The following is a 6,053-nucleotide window of genomic DNA, read 5'->3' as shown; positions in this document are numbered from 1 at the left end:
ATCAGAGATGCAGAGGGACTTGGAATTCCTTGTACAAGGCTCCTAGAAGGTTAATTTACAGGTTGAGTCTGTGGTCAAGAAGGCAAATGCAATGTTGGCATTTATTTCAAAGGGAATAGAATATAAAAGTAAGGAATAATGCTGAGCCTTTATAAGACAGGCTGAACTTGTAGTATGGTCAACAGTTTTGGGCCCCATATTTCAGAAATAATGTGCGGTCATTGGAGTGAGTCCAGAGGAGGTTCACGAGGATGATTCCAGGAATGAAAGGGTTAAAGTATAAGGATCATTTGGCAGCTCTGGGCCTGTACCCACTGGAATTTAGAAGAATGTGTGGGGATCGCATTGAAACCTACCAAATGTTGAAAGGGCTAGATAGGGTGGATGCGGAGAGAATGTTTTCAATGGTGGGGGTATCCAGAACTAGAGGTCACAGCCTCAGAATTGAGGGGTAACCTTTGAAAATGGAGGTAAGCAGGATTTTTTTTTTAACCAGAGAGCAGTGAATCTGTAGAACGTTCTACCACAGACTGTGGTGGAGGCTAAGTCTGTGGGTACACTTAAGGCAGAAGTTGGTTGTTTCCTGATCGGTCAGGGCATCAAAGGATATGGCGAGAAGGCAGGTGTATGAGGTTGAGTGGGATCCAGGATCAGCCAGGATGGAGTAGCAGAGCAGATTCGATAGGCTGAATGGCCTGGTTCTCCTATGTCTTATGGTCTTATAGAAGCCGTCTGACCTGCTAAGTTCTTCCAGCCTTCTAGCATCTACAGGATTTCTACTGTTTAGGAGAAGGAATCAGGCCAGAAATAGAACTCTGGGGACTGAGATGCCACCTGAAATTCCTGAATAGTAAAGTGTGTGGTCTCCAGCGATGTGATTCCTGAACTCTGGCCCTCGCTTCCAGTGCTATACTTGCAGACCCATGCCTCGACTACTCTGCCCAGGATTATTAGGGTCACAGTGGCCCATGTCTCTTTTTTTTCATTTTGAGCTACTTTCTGTAAGAAAGGGACAGACATCAGTCATGCCTTCTAATTTACAGTGAAGCGTTGTATAAAAGAGGTGACTCAGACATGTGGGTTTGTAAACATTGGGGGGGGGGGGTTCTCTATGGCTCTTGCAGTGATTGACTGTGTGCAGGCATAGAAGGCCCACCCTAGACTGTGCACACTTCCAGACAGAGCCAACGTACAGGTGTTTAAAGTTGGCCATTCATTTTAAAGCTTCCAATAACTCGCCTTTTGTGTCCATGTTAAAATTGGACATTTCTCCTGTGTTTCAAATATTTAGCTCATTTTCTCCTTCCAGAGCGCAACTGGACCTACAATTTCTAATACACCTTTGTCATAAGGCCATTAGACATAGGAGTAGAATTAGGCCATTCCGTCCATTGAAACTGTTCCACCATTCCATCATGACTGATTTAATGTCCCTCTCACCTCTGTTCTCATGCCTCCACCCTTTAACCCTTGACACCCTGACTAATCAGGATCCGACCAACCTCTGCTTTAAATGTACCCAAAGGCTTGACCCCCACAGCTGTCCGTGGCAATGAATACCACAGACTTGCCACCCTCTGGTTAAAGAAATTTCTCCTCATCTCTGTTCTAAAGGGATCTCCTTCTATTCAGAGGCAGTGATCTTTGGTCCAAGACTCCCCCACAATAGGAAATATACTCTCCCACTTCTTCTAGATCGGGAGTTCCCATCCTTTTTTACATCATTGATCCTTGTCATTAACTGAGAGGTCGATGGACCCCAGGCTGGAAACCCCTGTAATCTGGACCTTCCAATAATCAATAGGTTTCAGTGAGATCCCTTCTCATCCTGTCATCTTCTATTAACCTAGCACAGAGATTCCCCTTGTCCTACCCACACCTTCCCTGCAGCTTCATTTATTTTTCCACTCTTTCTCTGTTCCGACAAATGAATTGCACCTGAAACATCAACTCTCTCTTTCTCTTTTCGTGGATGCAGCCTGGCTAACTGAGTGCTTCCACCGGTTTTATTTTAAGATTTCTAGCATTTTTAGACTTTTTGCACTGTGTGTATGTGTGTGTGTGTGTGTGTCTGTCTGTCTGTCTGGCAGAATAGAGGGATTTTTAAGAAGTCTTATCTGTGATATCCCACACTTAAGAACCTCACCCAGTCTCACATATAAATAATGATCACTTGGGAAAAGGACCAAAGAATACTGGAGCCAATGGAAATGATGTTTACGAAATTTGAGAAAGGAGAGAGGGGAAGAATTGGCAAAGTGAAGAATTGCTACTGTGGAAATCTTTTATTAATGTAATACTGATGCCTGCCTGCAGATAGTAGTATTATACTATTAACAGCAATCAGGCGCTAGTTCTTCACAGTACAAGAGCGCCCCCTGTCTACTCTTCTTGGTTAACAAGAAGTATTGTGCATCATTCATTTATTTTAACTGTATGCAGCTGAAGGAATGTAGTACATTACAGTGCAAGAGTCTCAGTACATGTATATAGCTAGGATGCCTAAGACCCTTGCACAGTACTGTGTAATAGTATCATTGCTGTCATCAGAAAGGAAGCACAGGAGCTTGAAGACACACGGAACGATTCAGGAACAGCTTCTTCCCCTCCGCCATCTGTTTTCTGAATGGACATTGAACTCATGAACACTACTTCAATACTTTTTTAAAATTTTGATTTTTATTTTTGCATTACTTGTTTAACTATTTGGTGTGTGCCCAAACTTTTGCATGCCACTGCATATATATATACACACACACACACACACACACACACACACGCACTTATTGAAGTTTTTTCTCTCTATTATTATATATTGCATGTACTGCCACTGCCAAGACAGCAAATTTCACAACATATGCTGGAGATGTTAAACCTGATATTGTTTAAAAGAGGAAGGTATTTGGGAACAGAAATAATACTTATCTCTAGCATAGGATCCTCTTAAAATAGCTCAGGGACGGTTGCTCCTCACAGAGCGACAGATACCTGAAAATATTTAATTGAACCAGAGATTTGTATAACATGGAAGGCAAACAAAAAAACAAAAAAAAATGGTGGAAATGCTCAACACATCAGTTAACATCTATAAGGGAGAAGGGGTAGGTTTTTCAGATTAATAATACAGGTTTCCCCCACTATCCGAAAGTAGGGCGTTCCTATGAAACCTTTCGTAAGCCGAAATGGTGTAAAGCAAAGCAATTACCACTAATTTATGTAGGAAAAATTTCTGAGCGTTCCCAGACCTGAAAAATAACCTACTAAATCATACCAAATGGCACATAAAACCTAAAATAATATTAACATAGAATAAAAGCAAGAATGATATGATAAATACACAGCCTATATAAAGTAGAAATAATGTATGTACAGTGTAGTTTCACTTATCAGAATCAGGAAGATTTAGCCAAAACTGATTTATAGGAAAAAATTGGCACGTACACGCATGCGGACACACCTGCCCGTGCAAGGCTTCACGGTCAAGGTAGTTTTTCTCGGGGTAAACACAAGTTTAATGCAGGTGCCTTTTTTTCGTAAAAGCAAAAATCCTCTTCGCATTTCTTTGGGTTAGCGAAAACAGGTACTAATGTAGGTCTTTCGTAAAAGCGAAGTGGCGTAAAGCAAACTTTCGTAAAGCGGAGGACACCTGTATTCAATTGGAACATTACTGGTCAGTTCTGAAAAGAGGGCTGTAGTGTGAATTCAGCTTTACTTTCACCTCTTTCTCATTATCACCATTAAGTGCCGTGGCATATGTTGTAGGCGATCATGGTCTTTCTGCGACCATGATTGTTCTTGGCAAATTTTTCTACAGAAGTGGTTGCCATTGCCTTCTTTGGGGCAGTGTCTTTACAAGACGGGTGACCCCAGCCATTATCAATACCCTTCAGAGATCGTCTGCCTGGCATCGGTGGTCGCGTAACCAGGACTTGTGATGTGCACCAGCTGCTCATACGACCATCCACCACCTGCTTCCGTGGCTTCACATGACCCTGATTGGTGGAGCAAAGCAGCTGTTACACCTTGCCCGAGGGTGACCTACTGGCTAGCGGAGGGAAGGAGCATCTTGCACCTATACCTGTTCTGGGAGAGACATATCTCCACCCTGCCACCCTCCACTGTTAGTAAATACCTCAAAACCATTCCTGGAGTCACAGAGAAGTACAGCACAGAAACAGGCCCTTCATCCCATCTAGTCCATGCTGAACCACTTAAACTGCCTGCTCCCAACAACCTGCACCTCAACCACAGCCCCCAGTACCTCTACCACCCATGTACCGATCCAAACTTCTCTTAAAACGTTGAAATCGCGGTCACATGCACCACTTGCATGGGCAGCTCATTCCACACTCTCACGATGCTCTGAGTGAAGAGGTTTCCCCTCATGTTCCCCTTGAACTTTTCATCTTCCACCCTTAAACCACGACCTCTAGTTGTAGTTCCACTCAACCTCAGTGGAAAAAGCCTATTTGCATTTACCCTATGTATACCCCTCATAATTCTATATACCTTTATCAAATCTCCTCTCAATTTTATATGTTCCAAGGAATAAAGTCTTAACCTGTGTCAATTCCTGCTGAATTCCAGAATTTTTCAAAAATGTTCGTAACTTCTCTTTAAACTTCTCCAATGACCTGGTCTCCACAACACTGTGGGGTAGAGAATCACAGAGGTACAGCACTCTCCATGAGAAGAACCACCTACTCATCTCAGTTTTAATCACTGATCCTTAATTTGTATCCACGTCTCCCTGTTTAAACTAATGGAAGCGTGCCGTGGAATGTTGGAAAGATAAATGAGGGAGGTAGGCCTTAAGACAAGTAATTCTGTTCCAATCATCAGCCTCACATGTTTACCACTAATCCTACCCTAACACATTTTATTTCCCCGATATTCCCATCAACTGAGCCCCCCACCGAAATTCTACTACTTAGTGACGCTCTAGAGTAGGGGATCCCAGCCTGGGGTCCTTGCTTAATGGAATTGGTCCATGGATTAAAAAGTTGGGAACCCCTGCTTTAGAGACACTTTAGAGTTCTTAAGTAGTATGGGTGTCAAAGCTTACAAGGAGAAGGCAGAAAAATGGGGTTGAGAGGGATAATAAATCATCCATGATGGAATGGCGCAACAGACTAGATGGGCCGAATGGTCTAATTCTGCTCCTGTGTCTTTTGTCTAATGGAAACCCATTCGGTGAAGTTCACTCACAGGGAGAACTTGCAAACTCTACAGGATTTTAGGGGAGCCCAGTAACGTAGCGATTAACACTATCATTCATTGTGTCATCTGTAAGATAGGGGGTACAATTCCTGACGCTGTCTGTAAAGTGTTTGTACATTATCCCAGTGCCCACGTGGATTTCCTCTGCGTGCTCTGATTTCCTCCCACATTCCAAAAGATTAATACAGGTTAATAAGGATTAGGAAGTCATGGGCTTGCTATGTTGGTGGGGCAAGCGTAGCTGCCCCAGCTTGTCCTCAGAATGTTTCGGTCGTTGACAAAGAACGATACATTTTACTATATGTTTTGATGTACATGTGACAAATAAAGCTAATCTTTAAATCTTCTTTTATCTTTTCCGACTGTGCTGGTGGTAAGGGGGGTCACCTCAGAAGTGAGGGACCAGTGCCTCTCTAACATCTCAATATTTGCCCTGTCATCCTTTCCTTTGGACTTTCTGAGGCTTTTGCTGGCCAAGCAGAGCAATGTAGAGGGCAAGCTGTTGCCTACGTAGTAAGCTCCTTCTTGCCACGCATCTGATGAATCCAAAAGAATGGCAGAGACTGATGCAGTTTGGCACCAGCAGCATCTCAGGAGCTGCCCGTCAGTGTTGAACTTAATGTTAGACTGCCTTAGGGAATCCAGCTCTGGATTTTTTTCTCAAGGTTTACTCCTGAAGCCTTCCGCATAAGTGGATATAACTGCAAGTCAAGTCACTTTTTATTGTCATTTCAACCACAACTGCTGGTACAGAACATAGTAAAAACGAGACAACGTTTTCCAGGACCATGGTGCTACATGAAACAATACAAAAACTACACTGGACTACAGAC

The sequence above is a fragment of the Mobula birostris genome, chromosome 2 (genome assembly GCF_030028105.1).
Source record: "Mobula birostris isolate sMobBir1 chromosome 2, sMobBir1.hap1, whole genome shotgun sequence".
NCBI classification, from domain to species: Eukaryota; Metazoa; Chordata; class Chondrichthyes; order Myliobatiformes; family Myliobatidae; genus Mobula; species Mobula birostris.
This window is presented reverse-complemented; position numbering follows the sequence as displayed.